The sequence below is a fragment of the Taudactylus pleione genome, unplaced genomic scaffold, assembly GCF_031769625.1.
Source record: "Taudactylus pleione unplaced genomic scaffold, aTauple2 ptg000290l, whole genome shotgun sequence".
NCBI lineage: Eukaryota > Metazoa > Chordata > Amphibia > Anura > Myobatrachidae > Taudactylus > Taudactylus pleione.
In genome coordinates, this window is record NW_028284692.1 from 3,413,713 (window position 1) to 3,436,214 (window position 22,502).

The 22,502-nt window shown below is 44.0% G+C and overlaps 1 protein-coding gene and 1 pseudogene across 4 annotated transcripts in view; both read left to right on the plus strand.

Annotated features, from left to right (window-relative positions):
* The first annotated feature begins 2,806 nt into the window (after positions 1-2,806).
* On the plus strand, positions 2,807-2,925 carry LOC148511819 (5S ribosomal RNA; annotated as a pseudogene).
* Positions 2,926-12,135: 9,210 nt separating this feature from the next.
* The window catches only part of GRB2 (growth factor receptor bound protein 2), a 53,880-nt gene continuing 43,513 nt past the window's right edge, over positions 12,136-22,502 (plus strand). The window contains exons 1-2 of one of the 4 annotated variants that reach the window (XM_088482572.1): positions 12,146-12,264; positions 14,636-14,749. The gene's annotated coding sequence lies outside the window, so the exon portion shown is untranslated. Of the gene's footprint in view, positions 12,265-12,340; positions 12,365-14,635; positions 14,750-22,502 lie in introns of those variants that run through there. The other 3 variants (XM_088482574.1, XM_088482571.1, XM_088482573.1) reach the window with 3 other exon arrangements.

The following is a 22,502-nucleotide window of genomic DNA, read 5'->3' on the forward strand; positions in this document are numbered from 1 at the left end:
TTGTTCAATGTAACATGTGCTCTCTATATATTCTGTTTATGTGATTTTTCAAAGTGATATTTTGCTGACTAGCTGCGAGTTCATCTATAAAACAATGTAGATTCTTTTATCTAGTTCACAGTAATTTTCACAGAGGCAGTGAGTGCTTTACATGAATATTTCTTGATTGTTTTTCATTTAGGAGATACCTGTTGTGTTATTTGTGCCTGATATACCAAATATATTAGTCAGGTGCTGACATATACTTTTATTATGTTGGTGTATACAATACCATTCTTAGCTTGATTGACAATGATACTATAATTTACTATATGCTAATCTGTACATTTAATATAATATGTCCTTTATGCGGTGTATATTTATGTAAAATATATACGATTTGCCTTTTTATTGAATAAGGTGTAGAGAAACACGCAATATTACCTGTGTATATAATCAGGTGATATTCTTGACATATTGAGTATACATGTGTAACAAATAAAGTTTGCTTGTGCATTCTTTTTTTGAAAGTTGTTATTTATCAACAAATGGACTATAGATTTAACTAGTCCTACATATACAGTCAGGTGCATAAATATTGGGACATTGACAGAATGTTCATATTTTGGCTTCCATTCACCACCACAATGGCTTTGAAATGAAACAAACAAGATGTACTTTAACTGCAGACTTTCAGATTTAATTTGAGGGTAATTACATCCAAATCAGGTGAACGGTGTAGGAATTACAATCGTTTCTATATGTGCCTCCCACTTTTTAAGGGGCCAGATGTAATGGGACAAACTAAACAATCCTAAATGTAACTTTCACTTTTTAATACTTTGTTGCAAATACTTTGCAGGCAATTACAGTCTGAAGTCTGGAACGCATAGACATCATCAGACGTTGGGTTTCATCCCTGGTGATGCTCTTGCCAGGCCTCTACTGCAAATGTCTTCAGTTCTTGCTTGTTCTTGGGGCATTTTCCCTTCAGTTTTGTCTTAATCAAGTGAAATGCATGCTCAATCGGATTCAGGTCAGGGGATTGACTTGGCCATTGCATAACATTCCACTTTTTAGCCATAAAAAACTCTGTGGTTGCTTTTGCAGTATGCTTCGGGTCATTGTCCATCTGCACTGTGAAGCGCCGTCCAATGAGTTCTGAAGCATTTGACTAAATATGAGCATATAATATTGCCCAAAACACTTCAGAATTCATTATGTTGCTTTTGTCAGCAGTCACATAATCAATAAATACAAGGGAACCAGTTCCATTGGCAGCCATACATGCCCACGTCATGACACTACCACCACCATGCTTCACTGATGAGGTGGTATGTTTTGGATAATGAGCAGTTCCTTTCCTTCTCCATACTCTTCTCTTCCCATCACTCTGGAACAAGTTGATCTTTGTCTCATCTGTCCATAGGATGTTGCTCCAGAACTGTAATGGCTTTTTTAGATGATGTTTGGCAAACTCTAATCTGGTCTTCCTGTTTTTGTGGCTCACCAATGTTTTACATCTTGTGGTGAACCCTCTATATTCACTCTTGTGAAGTCTTCTCTTGATTGTTGACTTTGATACATATACACCTACCTCCTAGATAGTGTTCTTGATTTGGCCAACTGTTGTGAAGGGGTTTTTCTTCACCAGTGAAATAGGAGCTTATTCAGACCCGGTCATTAGCGCTACGAGCTCGCAACCGGGTCGATGTTGCTCCAGTGCGCATGCGTGCGATGGAGCCAGCTCTGTCTTTTGCATGCGTGAGACCCGGCTAACGACGAGTGATCCGTCGTTAGGGGTCTCGTAGCAGACGGAGCGAGCTGTCGATGTTGAGTGACTGCTCGCTCCATTTGCTGGGTGGGCTGGGGGCATGCCCGGCCAAACGGAGCCGATCCTTTCGGAACGCTTGCCGTTTGGGGGCGGCCCCACTGACATCATCAGTGATGTCAGTGGGGCGCTTCCTGCTCAAACAGAGCAGGAAGCTCCCTGGGGCTTAAGGTTGACGAGACCCTACCTTAGGGTCTCATCGTAAGCCCCGATGGTCGCGATGGTCTTGACCATCGCGACCATCACCCTTTGCGGTCGTTAGAGCTGTGAGTGTTAACCCACAGCCTAATGACCGACATGGAGGCGGCTGTTCAGGATGCAAGTGGCCGCCCTGTTTCAGAACGACCGCTTGCATCCTACGACTGCCTCTGAATGAGGCCCATAATTCTTCTGTCATCCACCACAGTTGTTTGCCGTGGTCTTCCGGGTCTTTTGGTGTTGCAGAGCTCTCCGGTGCGTTCTTTCTTTTTAAGAATGTTCCAAACAGTTGATTTGGCCACACCTAATGTTTTTGCTATCTCTCTGATGGGTTTGTTTTGATTTTTCAGCCTAATGATGGCTTGCTTCACTGATAGTGACAGCTCTTTGGATCTCATATTGAGAGTTGACAGCAACTGATTCCAAATGCAAATGTCACACCTAGAATCAACTCCAGACCTTTTACCTGCTTAATTGATAATGAAATAATGAGGGAATAGCCCCCACCTGTCCATGAAATAGCTTTGAGTTGATAGTCCCATTACTTTTGGCCCCTTAAAAAGTGTGAGGCACATATAGAAACCATTGTAATTCCTACACTGTTCACCTGATTTGGATGTAATTACCCTCAAATTAAATCTGAAAGTCTGCAGTTAAAGCACATCTTGTTTGTTTCATTTCAAAGCCATTGTGGTGGTGAATAGAGACCAAAATATGAAAATTCTGTCAAGGTCCCAATATTTATGCACCTGACTGTATATTGCTTTGACCTGGCAATTGTGCAATTTTCTCTAAAATACCTACAGCCATACATTACTTGATTTGCCCAATCTCGTCTGATCTTGGAAGCTAAACAGTAATTGGCCTGGTTAGTACCTGGAAGGGTGACCTCCAGGGAATACCAGGTGCTGTAGGTTAAAATATTAATTTGGGATTGGTTTTGCACATGGCCAAGCAATATAAATACACCCTAGTATTTATTTATAGTATCAATAAATTATACCAAGTTTCAATTGTGTAATGTATTAATAATTCGCCACCAGATTTCATTATTTTTATGAAGTCTGACTTTTACAGATGATGGACCCACATCGTCTGATTATTTTGAGTAAACTGTATGGTACTCTATCATTTTATTGATGCATATTAAAAGTTATATTTTAATAAAATAATTATTACACAAGAGTGCCCCAGGTAATAGCCCTACTTTTCTCTCCTTTGTTGCTTAACATATGTATATTGGGCTTTGGGAGCACCACCAACAATAATTGATGATAGAAATTATTTTGCTAATGTCGGATGGTTGGTATATTATTGAATTTATCTTTAGTTCTGTGCAGAATCTCTCTCTATTCCCTTTGGTCCGTCAGCAAGTCAGCTGATCGGGCAGCGCGCTGCCTCCTTAGCAGCCCGCATTCATTTACACAGCACAGCCGGCCCCATGCTGTCCTGCTGCTGGCTCTCACTGTCAGAGCTGTGTGGACCCGCCCCCTCCTACTCTTCCCGGCTTTCATCTACTACTGCACCTGCCTGCTCACCAGGGGCAGAACTATGGGAGACAATGGAGGTGCCTGCCGCCAGGCTCCAGCACTGAAGGGGCACCTCCTCCATTGTCCACAACATATTCACCCCACTTAGGGCTGTAACGGCACCTGAGAAGCCACCATACACTAGTGGAGAGCTCCATGTCAGATCATCAGTTTCTGCTTTTGTCTAGCTATAGCCTGTCTGCATGTGAATATGCAAATTGCTACATTACAGTGTCAGCGGCTGTGACGGGGGGCACCAAATTATAACTTGCCTCCGGGCATCTGGGATGAATTTACGCCACTACTGCTCACAGTGTGATTCCTGGACTCTCCTCTGTTTAGGTTAGTGACAGGCTGTGACACAGGGCCTGATTCTGACCCGCTCGCGAGCTCTGAGCGCTCGCAAGCGGGTCATTGGTGCCCTAGTGCGCATGCGCACGACGGAGGGAGCTCCATCGTGCGCATGCGCGAGACCTGAATAGCGACGGCCAAGCCGTCGCTATGGGTCTCGCACCAAAGGGGGTGTGCTGTCGATGTTGATTGACAGCACGCCCCCTTCGGTGGGCGTGCTGGGGGTGTTGCTGCCGAGACAGAGGCATTCCCATGGGAACGCCTACCGTCTGGGGCCGGCCCCACTGACATCACTAGTGATGTCAGTGGGAGTGCTTTTGGCTCTGATAGAGCCAAAAGCACTCCTGGGCTTGCGGCAGCGAGATCCTACAACAGGGTCTCGTCGCAAGCCCGATGGTCTTGACCATTGCCACCATCTTTTTGGCCGCTTGCATAAGCTGTGGGTGGCCACCCACAGCTATGCGAGCGGCCAGGGGGCCGCTCCAATAAGAGGTAGGAGGGCCCTGATTCAGAGCGAGCGCTCTAATCAGAGCGTGCGGCTCTGAATCAGGCCCACAGTGTCTTAAGTTTTGAGGTAGTGTAGTTGGTATTAATAATTAAAATTGCATATATGGAATTTAATATAAATTGTGCCCATTGATTGTTAAATGAGCTGTATTTTAGCACTGGTGTGGGGAGGAATGTTGTATTGCAGACCATGGTAAATATATTATTACATGGTTATAGACATTATAAATAGAGATGAATTGCATAAAACTTTTACACTTTATCCCTATGCACTTTATCCTTAGTTAAAATATTTATAACAATGCAATAAATATCATTACCATGGTCCTCAATACTACTTCCCATCCCATGCCAATCTTAAATATAGTCCGTAACAGTGAGGGAGAGGCAAGAAGAGGTGGTAAGTGCCAAATGCCCTAAAACCAGCGCTATTTGACACTTGCAACCAACATCGGTATGTGTGAAAGCAGATCATGTAGAGAAAAATCACTTTTCTCTATGTTATCTGCAAACATCTAATGATTTTGATTTTAAGGTATAAAAACCATTCGGATGTTGTTAAAAAACGATTGTGGCTTGTCGATTTTTTCACATTTCAGCAGGATTACCTCTTGCCTTTTGTTTGTCTTTTTTTTTTTTCATTTCTTTTATTCGTCAGCAATAATACATTACACATCATATATCAAAAAATAAAATAAATAACAAATAGAACAAAGACCTATTAAAGGTATATGTATAAAAATAAGACAAAAAAAAAAAATATCACATTATAGCCATTACAATCTAAACATGGCAGGTACATCCCCTTGAGCAAAATAAATAAATAAATTGCCGGTAAAATACACAAAAAAAGGAAAAGGGAGACCCAAAAATAGACAGAGCCCACCTCAGCTTGTAGAAGAAGAAATGGGTAGGTCATCCAATAAAATTTGTGTTTCATACCAAGAAGTACTACAAAAGCACAAGTGTATTTGGCGTTTTAGGGTGAAACTAAAGGAATCTATAAAACCTCCCATAACTAGAAAAAAATAAGCCGTTTTAGTCTCCTTATGCAGAGTTGTTTCTAGCCAATCCATTTGGAAGGCAAAAAATAATTTAGCCAGGAATAAAGAAACCGATGGGGCATCTGCATAGGTCTACATCTGTAACACTTACGGGCCACCACTGATATAACCAATAATAATTTTTTAACTTCCCCTCCACCCGAGACACTTGATGACATAATACCCAAAATCGCCCACTCCGCCAATAGCTGAAGATAATTAACTAGATACGTAGATGCAAATCTATAGACCAATGACCAAAATCTACGTATAAGGGGGCAATCCCACATACAACGTATAAAGGTTGCATCAGATAACCCACACTTAGGACAAACACTAGTATCTGATAATCCCATCAGGAACCTGCGGTGGGGGGAAATATATCCATTGTGATAAATGTTATAGAACATTTCTCTATACATGCTGGATGAAATCACTGATTCAGAATATGAGAATAATCATAACAGGCTTTCCATGGTAATATGGGGGAATTCAGTGCGCCAGGTAGACAACCCTGTAGATATTTCAGTATGATCTAAAGGAGTCTGAAGGATTTTATAATGAAGAGAAATTGCCCCCTGTGTATTTTAGCACTGGTGTGGGGAGGAATGTTGTATTGCAGACCATGGTAAAGATATTATTACATGGTTACAGACATTGTAAATAGAGATGAAGTGCATAAGACTTATGCACTTTATCCTTAGTTAAAATATTTATAACAATGCAATAAATATCATTACCATGGTCCTCAAAACTACTTCACACCCCACACCATTGCTAAATATAGTCCGTAAATCTGAAGGATTTTATAATGAAGAGAAATTGCCCCCCGTCGCCCCATAGGTTTAGCCAATAATAGATCAAAGAAGTTGGATCAATCCTCTGGGGAAAGTCCGTATCATAGAACTCACATAGTGCTGTGTCTGATATAACGCCAGAGAGTGGGATTGAGGTAGCCCATATTTATCCACTAACTCTGCCACTTGATAAGGCTTTTTGTTTTTTCAATTTATTTATTTCTGTCATTCTCTATAACGGCTTCTTAGTTGTTAGCATAAAAAGTTGTGAATTTTTTGGCCTAGGGGTGCCGCAAAAAAATGATGAGACATTAAGGGTGCCTTAAAGTAAAAAAGTTTTGGAACCACTGGTCTAGACATTTTATGGAGACTTCTTGACTTCATTGGTAAATATATGACAATGCTAAGCCTCTCAGACAACATTAATAAACTTGCTAAGGATGTAATCATTTTTCCTAACGAAATATTATTGTGCATAACAAAAGCGTTTTAATTAGGCTATCAATATAAATTGTTTTCTCTATTATTTTATTTACACTAAAGCTTCATTCTACTCCTTGCATTCATAAGCTTGCTCTATTTATAATTTTCTTGTAATAGTTTTAATTAATTAAAACTTACATTGTTTATGTAACTGCTTATGTAATTGTAAATATTGTTACTGTAACTAGTTTAAATGTATCAGTTAGTTACATTGTTCTGCCATACTTTCTCTTATCATTGTTTTATTGGTTTATGGAGGTCAGCTCAGATTGTTAACATTTTGCAGTGAATTTATGAACTTGTCAACAGTGAGACATATGAGCATTGGCACCTTTCTTCATTTTTTTGTACCTTTTCACTGCCTGGTATTGTTAGTGATTTATATACCTATACCTATACCAATACGAGGACAATTACCTACCCAACTGAGTCACACACCTTTTCTAACCATAGCAATTTATTTTAAAACAATAAATTTACATTTAATTTTACACCGGTTATCACATATTTTGCGACTGACACCCATTACACATATACATTGGGGAAAATGGTAGTGAGCGCTACCCATCTCTTTTAATAGCTGGTAATCTAATGATGCGTACACAGGGTACGATAATAATGAACGATACCGATATCGTTCATATTGTTATCGTTCAGATAATTCATTTTTTGGTGCCTTCCAACCCTCAAACGACCAGCGATGCGCGGGCACGTATGGACGATAATGATATCGACCATCGGCTGTGCATGCAGGCCAACCTGGGCTATATCGTCCAGGTTACATAGGGACCCGCCATCGTTGATCACGGGTCGCTGGCCGGTCGGTGGGTTGGTGGTGTGCTGGATGAACGATATTGATCATCCAACACTCCGGGAAGGTGCAGGGAGATCAGTCAGCGATATCGTTATCGTTGACTGATTGTACTGTGTGTATGCACCATTAGAGATGGATCTCTTTTATTGGGTTTGCAGCCCCTATTTATTCCACAATCTCTCCATAGAGAGCGTAGTTTTCCATGATACATCAGAATTCAAACAGCATTTAGTAGATCAGTTTTATGGATCTGGATTTGTACTGGTAATAGCAGAGACACAGGCCTCCAGTTTTCACCAATGATCATTGCAGGTGTATTTGGGCTATGCTGCTGGATAACCGGCAGGTTGCGGCCCTATTCCATGCCAGCTGATGTGAGGTGCCAGTGACAGGAAAAAGGATTTGTCGACTAGTTGGATTTGCTATACTAGCAGACTGCAAATAATCCAAGTGGAACACGAGAAGGGAAAGTCAATACGAACTGGGTCAAAACTAAATGAAAATTCATTTTGGAGATTGTTTAACACCAATGTTCACCTTCTGGGCTGGACTGGCCATATGGCACTTCTGGCCATTCACTTTCCAGAAATCAGAATAGCTAGGAGGGGTGAAATTACAATGTGTAATAATGTTTTTTTTAAGACCTATCGGTCATGACGCACCGTTGAAAGAAAGGCAGAGGAGCCGCTTCACGTTAGCAGCAACAAGGTAAGTGCAGGGGCTGCTGGGGACAAATAGGGGAGCTGCTGGGGGTGGAGACATAGACGAGGGGCCGCTGTAGCTGGAGACACAGAAGGGGGGCTGCTGGACTAAGGACACAGAAGTGGGGCGGCTGGGGACAAAGAAGGCAGGCAGGATGGAGACACAGAAGGGCAGGCTCTAGACACAGAAGGGGGGCTGTTAGGGACATAGGGGTCTGGCTGGAGAGACAGAAGGCAAGGCAGGCTGGAGACACAGGAGGGGGCAAGCTGGAGACACAAGGTGGGCTGGCTGAGGGCACAAAACGGGGGTCTGGCTGGTGACACAGAAGAGAGGCTGGCTGAGGACACAGAAGGGGGTCTGGCTGGAGAGACAGAATTAGAGCTGGCTGGGGACAGAGAAGAGGTGCTACTGGGGTTGGAGACAGAGAAGGGGGGCTAGCTGGTGACACAGAAGGGGGCTGGCTGGAGAGACAGTAGGGGGATTGCTTGGGCTGGAGACAGAGAAGGGATCCTGGTTGGGGACACAGAAGGGGGGATGCTGGGGATGGAGAGACAGAAGGGGGCTGCTGGAACTGGTGACACAAGCGGGGCTGTTGGGGACACAGAAGGGTGCTGGAGACACAAGGGGGGGCTGGCTGGGGACACAGAATGGAGACTGGCTGGGGACACAGAAGGGGGGCTGTTGGAGCTGGGGCTATAGAATGGGGGCTGCTGGGGCTGGAGATATAGAAGGGGGCTGGTTGAGGACACAAAAGGGAGGCTGGCTGAGAACACAAGGGGGGCTGGCTGGAGAGACAGGAGGAGGGCTGGCTGAGGACAGAGAAGAGGGGCTACTGTGGATGGAGACAGAGAAGGGGGCTAGCTGGAGACAAAGAATGGGGACTGCTCGGGCTGGAGACAGAAGGTGGCTGCTGAGGAAACAGAAGGAGTCTGCTGGGGATGGAGAGACAGATGGAGGCTGCTGGAACTGCGGACACAAGCGGGACTGCTGGGACACAGAAGGGGGCTGGAGACAGATGGGGGGCAGCTGGAGACAGAGAAGGGGGGCTAGCTGGGGACACAAAGCGGGCTGGCTGGGGACACAGAAGTAGGCTGGCTAGGGACACAGAAGGGGTCTGCTGGAGATAGGGACACAGATGGGGCTGGCTGGGGACACAGAAGAGGGGGGCTGGCTGGAGAGACAGAAGGGCTGGCTGGGGACACAGAAGGGTTTCTCATACACACACTTACCCTGTCACCCACCAGACCTGTCACCGCACACTCACCCTGACATCCAACAGACCTGTACCCAAAGACTCTCCCACCCTGCCAAACAGCAGACCTGTGCCACCCATGGCTTCTGCTAGTCAGGTCAGTCGTTTTTTTTTTCTGTGAGGGCCAATGTGTGTTTTATCCTTGTGGAGCCAATTTTATTTTCCCTATGAGGGCAAATGTGTTTTTAATTTTCTTTTCATGTGAGAGGCAATGTGTTTGTTTTTTTCCCTATGGTAGCCAATGTGTGTGTTTTTTAATATTAAAAGGTTCAGTGTTAAGGTACTGGCAGTAAGAGAGAGCTTTGGAGGGGGTAATGAGAGACAGTGCTGCGAAATCCAAGGGCCACTACTATAATTGTTCTTACACTTGCTTACAAAGCCCTCACCCAATCCTCTCCTATTTACATTTCTGACCTCATCTCCCTTCACACTCCCGCCTGTCCACTTTGCTCAACAAATGCATGCCATCTCTCCTGCCAACTCATTACTTTTACCGCTCTGCCTCCAAGATTTCACCCATGCTGCTCCCTGTCTCTGGAACTCTCTCCCTATCAGATTTTCCACCTCTCTACAAATCTTCAAATGGGCTCTCAACACCCACTACTTCATCAAAGTCTTCCAGCTCTCATCCTAACCCGCTACTACATGCTCTTTCCTCCCTGTCTACCCCATCTGTGTCATGCCTGTTTGCCCCTCCCCTTTAAAATGCAAGTTCTCACGAGCAGGGTCCTCTTCCCTCATGTGCTTCTCCTTACTTATATTTTCTTCTACTCCTTAAGATGGCCACACATCTAAAGATTATCTGTCCAACCAGCCAACTAGTAGATTGGTTGGAATGAAAATCTGGTAAGGAATACAATAAGCAACTTGCTCCCAGACGCTGAAAAATGGACCAAAAATGTTGTTTAAACAAATAGTTTAAATCAAAAATTTAACAAACTTGTCTGACGACCATTTTCATCTGTTTTCTGGCATCATTTACTCCCATTCCTTACCAGATTTTCATTCCAACCAATCAACAAGTTGGCTGGTTGGATGTAAGTTGTTCTAGTGTGTGGCCAGCTTTACTCCCCACAAGGGCTCCTAACACTTGATTGCTGACTCCCAGCTGCTTATTTTCAGTGTTATGACCCTAATGCAGAAATGTGTATAAACCATGTCCTTGTAATGCATTGTATGTGTATTGTACTGTAAGTCACTGGTTTCTTATTCACTTATTTGTTTATGTACTTTGTAAGGAGCTTGTGGGGCCATATAAATAAAGGATAATAATAATACTAATAATATATTAGTTTAAATAACAGTTCCAATATTTAACAGATTTACCGTGTACTTTATCTATTAGGCTGTTTCAATACTATTCAATGCAAGTTTAAACACTCTTTTTTCATAGCAGTTAAGAGTCTTTAGGCCCCTACACACCAGACAATAGCTTGAGCAATTTGGTCGATTCCAACGCATTTTACAACAAATCGTCCAGTGTGTACACATGATGCCGACGTGCGCTCCCGCAGGTTGTCTGTCGAATCCTCAGATCTTTTGTAAATGCAGAAAGATCTGAGGAAGTAGCTAGCGATGCCATGCTACTGAATGGCCCCGCTACCCCTCCCCCCCGCCATCACTCTTGGCATCGGCAAGTGTGTATGCACTTGCCGATGCCAGCACCCCCACGGGGCCTTCGCACATGATAGATCGGCTGGGTACACATCTTCTAGATTGTAAACTCCTAGGTGCAGGGTCCTTCTCCCCACTGTCTCACAGCCACCTTCTCTAGCACTTCTATGACAGCCTTCACCTTCAGAGTTGTACTGTGTCTGGAGAATTGTGTTGCTAAATGTTACTTGTGTTCTGTTTATATTTTGGTTACTGTATTGTAATGTAATGTTCTGAGGGGCCCATTTATTAAGGATCGCATTTTGCAATGCGATCAGGGCATACAGTATCGCCCATGATCGCATTGCAAAATGCGATCATACCGGCCGAATGTATGACCCGGCACATGCAGGGAGACGGGCTCCGAAAAGAGCCCGTCCCTGCGATGTGGCCGGAGCGCATTCCGGGCTACTGCGCATGTGCAGTCCCGAGGACTGCATATGAGCGGCGCCCATTGCCGCCGGAGGGATCTGGAAGATCCCTCCTCCGGCTGAAATGCGGTGAGTGCCCATAGGACACCGCGGCTAACGCTATCTTCAGATGGCGTTAGCTGCTGGGGTCAATATCGGGAATGCTTCGCATTCCCGATATTGATACATTTGGCAGCATCGCATCCCCCATAGAAAACTATGGGGTAGGCGGCTGAAGGCGGCAATGGAGGGATCGCAGCAGGTATCGGAGATACCTGCTGCGGTCCCTCCTTCATACATTCGGGGGATACTTAGTATTTGAGGTAAACCCCCGAAAACAGGTGTTTTCGGGGAATTTACCTCAAATGCACGTTGATAAATGGGCCCCTGTGTACCCTATACTGTATGTACGACGCTGCGGACCACTTGTGGCGGCCTATAAATAAAATGTAATAATAATTTGTACCCAGTTTTACAGCAAGCTGACAATCAGGCAATGAGTGACATACACAGCAATAATATCGAAATAATATATTTGCCCACAACAAAGATGGCCCCTCAACGTAATCGGTACTGTCACGTGGTGCGCTGACTGAAGGCGTTTCTACGCCCGCGGGATCTGACGTTTTCCCGGAAGTCTCGCGGGAGGATCTGCCCCGGGGCGGAGCGGAAGCGGCCAGCAAGAGAGAGAGGAGAGGTAGCTCCGCCGAAAACGGTGAGATTGGCAGACTGGGGGAATAACGGGGCGGAGTAGGCACTGAGTCATAGGGTGGCATAGTGTATCCTTACCGTGCTAGGGAAGATAGTGATGGAAGGTAACGGCCGAGCCCGGTAGTGGAGTGTCAGCCTGGTGCTGGGGACATCTGCTGGGTGGAGTTGGGTAGGAAGGGACGCCTATACCATGTACGTGATGGGGCAGCGATGATGGCACTGACGAGCAGATGAGAAAAGTGATGCTAGAGCTGGTTATACTGGCTAGTGGATGTGAATCAGTGAGCTGGCTACAGCAAGCGAGACCAGTTTTGGGGATGGAGAAGAGATGGGTGAGCGAGGGGGGTCTATTGCCTGTTAGAAGCTATGGCGCCAGCATTGGATGGTGGTAGAGGGAAGTGTGACTGGCTGGGGGTGACATGGGCAATCCCCTGTTGGGGGATGTAGTAGTGGTTGAAGAAAGTTCACTGAGTGTGTCCGTGAAGCATTAAAGGCAAATTGAGGAAGCAACTGTTGGTAGTGGATAGTGTTGAATTAATGGTCAAAAGACTTGTTCTGGGTGAGTGGATGTTGGGCTGGTTTTGGGGGTTGATTGATGAGAGGCTGATGTGGGGGGAGCTCCAGCTCAGGAAGTGGTCTCATGTAGAGAGGGCCTCATTCGGTTTGCACATAATGCAGCTTAGCCAGCATATAGATGCCCACTGCTGCTTTCTCACATCTGCGTAAACATCTGTACGATTGCCGCACATTGTGCCGTCACGCAGCATTAACTAGAGGTCTGTCTATTCAGTCGCATAAACTGCAAGTCTCATCTCACACAATGAGTACTCAAGCTGCATATGCAATCGCAGTGGCTAATTTATGCACGCCCATGAAACGGCGTTCAAACGGACAGACACGCCTGTGTTTGTGACCACTCCCCCTGTCACCACCCCCAAACTCTGACAACCTGTCACTCACTTTGCGATTGATTCCTTTGTGCGTCCATAATCACTATACGATTGCTGCGCACGTGCAGTGTGGCTTGTACGCATGCGCAATGGCAAACAATCGCTTGACTGCGTGCGTAATTGCTATTGCGTTTGCTGCTGAATCAGGCCCAGAGATAGATTCAAAGAATGGTTTAAACCACATTAAAACTCCAGTTTTATTAAAATGTTTTACCCTGTGATTGGGGGTCCTCTATAATGTTAATTCTTTTTTAAGTGCCATGTATTATAAACATATTAATGGCAGCCTGAGGAGCAAGATAGGGACAATTTGCTGCTGGTAAACACCTAAACAATTGTGTTGTTTTTAGCAATAATGCATTCATAGTTTTGTTATTGGTTTATTTGTTGGTAAATATGGTTTTCACTCCAATAATATTATACTGCTATCTACAAATTAATTGGACAAATGATGCGATCTGGTATAAGCTAAACTTATGCTGCCCATCCACTAGATGATTAAGTTGAACGATAACGATCGTTCAATCGTTTGCAAAAATGTCTAAAATGACCAGCGATGCGTGTGCCTGATGGTCGTTTAGACATCTATCATCGTGCAAACATGCTGGTCAACCTGACGATAACGTCAGGTTCAGCATGTTGCCAGATGATTGATGAGCCTGCACTGAACGACTGCTCGTTCAGTGTAGGCTTATCACAGACATAGAAACAACTGCACGTTTACAATGTCGTAATCGTGCTGTCATTTCTATGGTCTGCTAGTGGATGGGCAGCATTAGTTTGCCTAAAATCGCTCATGATCGTGAATTTATTCAAAGGCCTTTTTTTTTTTTTATAACTTTTTATTTGGAAAGTGACATACTGCAAATGCACAATGAATCCGATAACCTCATTTTGAACATTCAGCAGTTATGTTGCATTCAGGTTGTCCATCCATTTGCAACACTACAGACTTATCTTTTTCCCAGGAAGCATGTAAAGTTGGGGTGTGACATGGCCCATTGGCACTTTAAGGGATGCACTGCACAGCTTTCCAAGTACATGACATCAGCAACTGCTCTTGTGGGCCGTTGATGGGGAAATCCTTAAAAAATAGTGTCCCAACACCTGACCAAAAATTTCAAAGCTGGTGATTGGTTTTCTGCCAGATGCAGATGTTTCTATCTTACATATGAACCTTTATTTTATTAATTTTGGGGTTTTTGGACACCTATTTTTTTTTTTCTGTGCGCGTGTTATCATAATTAGTTTCTGCAAAATTAAATTTTCTGCGTATTATGAAAATAAACCCAAGCTTTCTCAATTTCATTTCTTTTTTATTTGCACATAGCAAAGTAAATCTAGGGAGCACCCTATGGTAGTTTTATTCTGTTCTCATCTGTCCTTGATGAATAAGCATCACTATTTCTCTGCCTACTTCTGCAGAGAGCCTGTTTCCTACTTATATGTAATCCAAATTCTGGCATCGTCTCATCTGTGTGTATCTATGATCAGCTGGGGTATATAGATGAAGCAAAGGCATCTGTCTGGTCATCAGAGGTATGTAATGACTGTTGTGGTATCTTTTATAATACCTCATCCCGATTTGCTGTAGAAGATCTCATGAAGTTACTCAGAGTAGGAAACATCCTGTGAATTTGTGTAAAATAAGGGCAGCAGTTGTGATGTCAACAATTTCGAGATTTCCCCTCAGGTCTCAAACAGCAAAAGTCAATGACTCATATTACTTCTCAGGGAAACTGGGCCAACAAATAAAGGTGATCATTTCATCACCCATATGTTACTTCACAATACTAACGTCATATATATTTGTTTTTCATATTACGTTACAAAATGTGAAAGACAAGTTCACTTTAAATTCTGAGCCTCTTATGGGGTGATACTTTTTGAAAACTGATAAAATAAAAGCATTGGTGTGGAGATAAAATGGAAACATGTATATCTTACCAGAGGAAAAGCACATTGGGTTGTTTTTCATTTTAGAAGTGAGCTAGGTACACACTATGTGAAATGTCATTCAGTCAGCCAATGAACGACATATAGCATAGTGAAGATTGGTAAGTGTGTATTGGCTCACCAATCTGTCACTCGGTCTGCAGAACCCTGGGTTGGCAGATTTGTCGCCCAGGCGTGAACCCACCTTTAGACCTAATGTGAGTCTTTCATACCCCTTTCACACTGACAATGAAATTACCGGGTAATTCACTTTTACCCTGTAATTTGCTAAACAACCCGGGATTTTTCCCTGTGTGAAAGGGTCATCCCGGGACTAAATTCCTGGGTCTCCAATCCTGTTTTTTTGCAGGGTCGGAGATCCGGGAATTTAGTCGGTTCGATTCCCGGTAGCGCCTAGCTGACAACAGCAGAGTTCCCAGCAGCGGAAGCCCGACAGAGCTGGAAATCCCGATCGTGGATAGGTAAGTACTATCTAACTTAACCTAACCACCTAACCCTCCTTAGGGGTGCCTAACCCTAACCTCCCCCCCAAGTGCCTAACCATAACTCCCCCTTCCCCGCTGCCTAAACCTAAGTCTCCTGGGGGGTGCCTAACCCTAAATCCCCCCTGGGGGTGCCTAACCCTCCCTCCCCCTAGCCTAGCCCTAACCCTCCCAGGGGGGTGCCTAACCCTAAGTCCCCCCCGGGTGCCCTAAACCTAACCCTCCCCCCCACCGCTGCTGTCCACTCACGGCACCCGGGATCCCTTCGATTGGGATACCAGGCGCCTGTCTCCTGGCGTCGGGGGAAATGTCAGGCGTCTACATCTAGACGCCCGCATTTCATCCCTCGCCGGGATATGACAGTCGGGAAGCCGGCTGCCGGTATTAAGGCAGCCGTCTTCCCGATTGTATACCCCGGGATGACCCTTTCACGCAGGGAAAAATCCCAGGTTGCTTAGCAAATTACTTGGCAAAAGTGAATTACCTGGTAATTTAATTTTCAGTGTGAAAGGGGTATCAGACAGAAAGTGGCAAAAAAACCTGCCGTGTAAAAGCCGTGTTTTTTGCCATTTTCTGTTTGAAAGTGGTACGAGTGGTTGCCTGATAGCAAATTGCTTGTAGAAAAAGTCTAAGATGATTTGACCGTTCAGTATGTACAGTGGGAAACATTAGTTAAATCACTCTGAGATCGGTATTCAATTAGTTTCGCATGCCGGACCTTTTGTGTACATCGCATCTTTTGGCCGCGGAAACTTATCATGCGCGTACCCGCTATTTGCCCTATTCTAGCGTTCCCGCTAGGCTGTTTTAGCGGGGCACGGCACCCTGCCCTCCTTCTGGATGGCAAAAAGCGCCCTGCCCTCACAGCCTGTGGGTGCCGTCCTCACCCGCGGGACGCAGTGTCCCGCGGGTGGAGAAACGTGCAGTGACCCGGTCACCGCCGGAGAATAGACGCCAGCCTCTCTAGCTCCGGCGCTCTGCCTGCCGCCGGAGCTAGAGTGAACACTACTATTCAATTCCGAAAGACGTAAAAACTGCGACACGCGAAGTCAGAACAGGCGGAAAGTGGTGTCAGAATCGGGGAAATCAGCCTGAAACCAACCCCCCCCCCCCAAAAAAAAAAAGGTGCCGAAACTTTGGGGATCAATGTAATAGTCCCCGATTAGTCCTAATAAAACTGTTTGGAGTATTTTAGTTGGTACAATTGCCTCTAATTAAAATATACCTTGCTCACTGAACAGCACTCTGCACCTAGAGTGAACACCATTTATATATTTTTGCAATTAATGCTTCTTTTTATGGACTGAGGAAGATAAATAGTGTGAGGCCTTATCTGCGCCTACCTGACGCTATTGAGATAGTTATTCTTCACCATCTTATTAAACAAAAAATCCTCTGTCTACCTCCACTCCCCAACAACAATCAGAACAACTTCTTTTAATAAGTAAATTTTTAATTCAGGAGATTGGAACCAAGCAGAGACTTCTGTGTACTTGTGTGAAATGCTGCAATAGTAGCAAATTCTCTTCTTTGAAAGAATGCTACTAACATTACTTGTTTGAGGCAGGAGTCTGTCGGCAAAATTTAGGGAACAGACAATTGGGCTCAATCAATTGAATAGCGCCGAGAAGGAGCTCTCGGAGCTATTCAATTCAGCACGCTGTTATTGTCGGAGAATGCCCGTTCTCGCGCCGTAAACATGTTTTGTCTTTAGAACCAGCATTCTCCGAGTTAAGTGACTGGCGCGATCCTGTTACCGCAGCGCTAAGGGCAGAAAACAGCATCACGCCAGTAGTTTTGTGGGATTTCTGCTCACACCCCAGGAGAGGTGCGAGAAGAAACCCTTCAGTCGGGCTTACCAGCGCACTGAATTGATTAGCTCCGGGAGCTCCTTACTGGTGCTATTAAATTTGCATTGAATTGAGCCCAATGAGTAAATAGCGTTTTCTTGGAACGAATAGCTGCCATGATAAATCTGTGGTTCTTCTATTGTTGTTAAGGACGCAGCGTGACAGATTTTGTGCCTAAATCAGAAATACGCTTCAGCACTCCACATAATCCATATTGCAGTATGACATATGTAATTACTCACTGCAAGAATATTGGCTGCTCATTCCTAGAAATATAAATGCACAGCAAAACTCTTAGGAATCCTTATTAACATCATTATTATAGCCAAGTAGGCCAGTAATTGAATATCCCATTTATTTATTTTCTATTACGAAATTAGGGCCTGATTCATAGGTGCAAACAAATCTCATTGAGGTTGCGATTCTGCAAAAAAATTAAACTGTTGTAGCCACCGATTTGTACAGAGACGCCCATCGGCTGTGTCTCTGATCCACCACTTACATACAATGATGTGCCATCGGTCGCAAATTGGTTGCACCATCGATCCTCTGAGCAACCCTGTGATTGCCCAGAATGTCCATCGGAGGTCAGCCGCCTGAGCCATTGCAACTGTGTACACAGATGCAGGTCAGTTTCATAGGTGAAATAGGCTTATGTATGAAGTGAATTGGTTGCTTAAAGCAGATGTAACTCTTTAATTGCTGTAGGAAAGATTTACTTGTGCCATAAAGGGTTTAATTAATGGTATTCACACCCTTTTCCTGCGCGTGGGGAGATGGTAGCTTAGTGCTGACATCTTGGTGTAGCATAATATGGTTGCCATGTTTGTAAAAGAGTATAGCTATATAATATTTCCCACCTTTCCATGGTCACCTCTCTTGTGAGTGCTGCATATCTAGCCTATTAGATGGTCAGTGTAACAGTAATGCTCTGCTCACATGGCTTCCCAACCAGATGTCAGTGTAAGGAGAATGTAAACGGGTAATGGATGTAAGGAGAATGTAAACGGGTAATGGATGTAAGGAGAATGTAAACGGGTAATGGATGTAAGGAGAATGTAAACGGGTAATGGATGTAAGGAGAATGTAAACGGGTAATGGATGTAAGGAGAATGTAAACGGGTAATGGATGTAAGGAGAATGTAAATGGGTAATGGATGTAAGGAGAATGTAAACGGGTAATGGATGTAAGGAGAATGTAAACTGGTAATGGATGTAAGGAGAATGTAAACGGGTAATGGATGTAAGGAGAATGTAAACGGGTAATGGATGTAAGGAGAATGTAAACGGGTAATGGATGTAAGGAGAATGTAAACGGGTAATGGATGTAAGGAGAATGTAAACGGGTAATGGATGTTTTGTAACTGTTTCAGGAAGTAAATGCAAGAATAATGTGATGAGTAGAACAAGGAAATCTTTATGCTTTTTCTAAACCTAAAAATGTCACCCCAGGGGGCTAGTAATGTGTGCTAAGTGCACGGTGTTAGGATAGAAGCCAGCTATGACCCACTAACACCTTTGCCCACCAGCACTTTGTGCCAGTTTTCCAAATTATGACAAGGTTTGGACTTTACCAATTACTTCTTATTACTGTCCTTGTGGTTCCCTCTGACCTAGATTGGTGCTAAATAACGTGATTCGGAGAAATGGCCTATAGGCATGTACTATTTAACCGTTTACCTATTAAATATGTCCTAATTTTTGTTCTCATAAAGCTTCCACTTTCTAAATTCTTGTTTTCAATAGTTCTTCTTAGGGAGATAGCAGGTGCTTAGTTGTACAGGAACATTGCAAACCTTTCTTTATGCTTTGGTTCAATATATCCAAAAAGCCTGCACTTATCTGAATCTGTTTATTGATAGGTCATGGATTTTAACAGATGGCAACTCAGTAGGGTACAGTAAATGTGCTGGAGACCCCTCCCATAAAGTGCATACATGTGCTTTTCCCAAGCAGATGGTATAGCCTGCAGTTTTGTGATTATGGGATGAGACAGACAATACATCATCTGAGCATGCAGACAACAGCAACTTGGCCATACATGGGTTAAGTCAGCATTCTCCTTAAGAGGAAGTTAGAATTTTAGCATAACATCAAATTAAAGGGATAGTGCTGCCTTCTGTTTGTATTCTTTTAAGGATTAGTCCCCTACAGTGCACAATAGTAAGCCTGTTCCCTGACCACTCTTTATTTGGTTCGCAAATAGTAAGCTAAATAACTAAATTAATATGCAGGGATAGTAAAAAGCAGAGCGTAGAAGCAATCTGCATGCATTTTGCTCAGTCCTGTGCACAAATCTACATATAACAGGTGTTTTTTATGTTCTTTGTTGCCACGACTGCAAAAGGCACATTTATTAGGAAATGTTTCCTTTTTATTGGCTTGCTGTGTCTTATTTAAATGTTCTTCCTTAAGTACTGGGCCCATACATCTGTGATTGATCGCTGTAATTTCTTGTTCTGCCGACGTCAGGGAATTGGAAACATATTGAAAAATCTCGATTCCACGATAAGCAAATAATCGGAATCGGCGAGTCAGGGATTTTTTACATGTTTAATTTTTCCAAATCCACCGTCTGCTAGCCGATCATCGATGGCTGCCAATCCGCGGATTGAGTTGGATTGGCAGAGCAGGGAGTCATGGCCGTAGATGGTATGGTCCTCTTTTGTTGATAACTGTGCAAATGTTTGTCACATCACTTCAGCTAAACAAAAACACTTTGAAGCAGAATTCTAACAAAATAAATACCATTAGCGTTGATATCTTGTAATACAAATGCAAAATGTTATTATTAAATTTATTTAGTGATCTACAAGGCCGAATTAAGGGTCACATCGGCCTGTGGCTGAAAATGATCAAGGGCATATTGTGTGAGGCAGAGGAGGTGTGTATACCCCTTACACTACTACCCCCAATGTCTCCCTAAATACATACAGATATCAGTAAAAAAATTGCTTAATTTTATGAAGAAAAAGGAAATACAATGTGAATACATCTGATACATGGCTGACCGTGTGGCCAACTGGGCTGCTGGTCGTTATCATGCTCTCATGATGATGGGCCTATTTTTATGTGTAGGACTGGAGCTGTAGTCCCATAAGCCCCACTGTCTATCTGTCTTTCATATGCTGCCTATCTTGGCTTTTGGTTCAGACTACACAAAGGTGAAATGGAAAAAGAGTGATTTTACTTTTCAGTTTACTTGTCATTTAATGTGAAATCTATCCTAGCTACCTGCAGGCATAGAATCAGCACACATGTCTGGCAGTAACGGGGTTAAGGTGATCCCACCCATCTTCAACTTTTGCTGTGATAATGTTTTTGACTGTATTTCACAAGTCTGTGGTTGGTGAGTAGGACTTTCCTGTCTGATTTCCTCTGCATGCTACTAATATATTTCATTTCTGTATGTGGCAGTCTAAAGTTTTTATAAATATTCTAATAAAGTACTGTGTTTTTTTATTTAGGAATCATTTTAGTTTAGTTGTATTTTTATCTCTATTTCTATGGTTTCCAACTTGCTTCCTGTCAGTAAACCCATTTAAGGGTGCTGCTCTTTCAGCCACCTTTAGCCCAAATTGACAGATTTTAGTGAGCAATGGCTTGAACTGTATATCAAATTTATATACTGTGTTAAATATCTTACATTTTGTCACAATTTGGTAACTTTCAGATATGTGAATGTTATCAGTATTACTGTTTTAGTAATTAATATACTTGTTAGGTTTTATGCCACTCTGTATTACACTTCCTTTCTCCTTGAACCACTTGTCTGGCACGGTCGCATCCGAAGCGACCGCATCAGACTGAACTTTCCCTGATATGGTCGCATCTGATGGTCGCAGCCGCCGGGGAAGCCAGTGCCGATCCCACCCCCCCCCCATGTATACCACGGCGGCTCTAGGGAGCCGAACAACCGTGGAAGGCACGGCTGCATTTACCCGGCGGCTGCAGAGAGCAGCTGCCGCCAGTGAACCTAGCGTGCCCCCCTCCCTTCCTATGCATACCCCAGCGGCTACAGAGAGCCGAGCCGCCGGGGAAGCCAGCCCTGCATTTACCCGGCGGCTGCAGCTGCCTGTGATGCTAGCGCTGCCCCCCCTGTTTATACTCCGGCGGCTCCAAAGAGCTGTGCCGCCGGAGAAGCCAGCACCGCCCTCCCCCCCCTTCATGTGTACACCCTGGCAGCGTATAGGAAAGATTCCTGGACTGCACACCCTGAATATATATAATGGGAGGTGCTACCTGTTGAGACTTTATTGCAGGCACAGAAACAGACAAATCACAAGTGCACAACTCCAAACTACTAATTATATATAAATACATTATGCAGTAACATTTTGCAATCAATAGAGGATTTTAGCATAATCGTGGCCAAGGTTATGGGCCTGCCCACCATATCCAGGTAACCGCTGTAGGGTAGGTCCCTAACATATTAGGGTTCAAATCCAGAGCGCAGGACACCCCTAAATCGGCTGAGGTTACCTGGATATGGTGGGTGTGCAGTCCAGGAATCTTTCCTATACACTCCATTTAATGTGCTTAATTGCACACCTGATGGAAAGGAGACGCCTTCAGCCTGGACTAGCGCCCCTCCTCTATTGGTTTAAAAGCATGGAGTCTGGTATTGTATATGCACACTAGTATTAAGTCCAAAAAGTTATATACTGTAGTGCAACTTGGGGTTGATTTTTGGGGCGTGGGTCCCCCTGGATTGCTTTGGTTGGTCTGCTTCAGGGCACCGCATTATAACACCTTCTTCCTTTTTTGCACAATTTTAACATTTTACTGCTTGTTTTTATTATATTTGTATTTTCACCTTTCTATGCAGTCACAGCTGCTCTTACCTTTCTTACTACTTATTTCACATTTCAGTTTTCTCATAGCGATGCCCTGGGGTGACTCGGCTGCGCTAATTTAGGGGTGTCCTGCGTTCTTTATTTGAACCCTAGTATGTTAGGGACCTACCCTACAGCGGTTACCTGGATATGGTGGATAGGCCCAAAA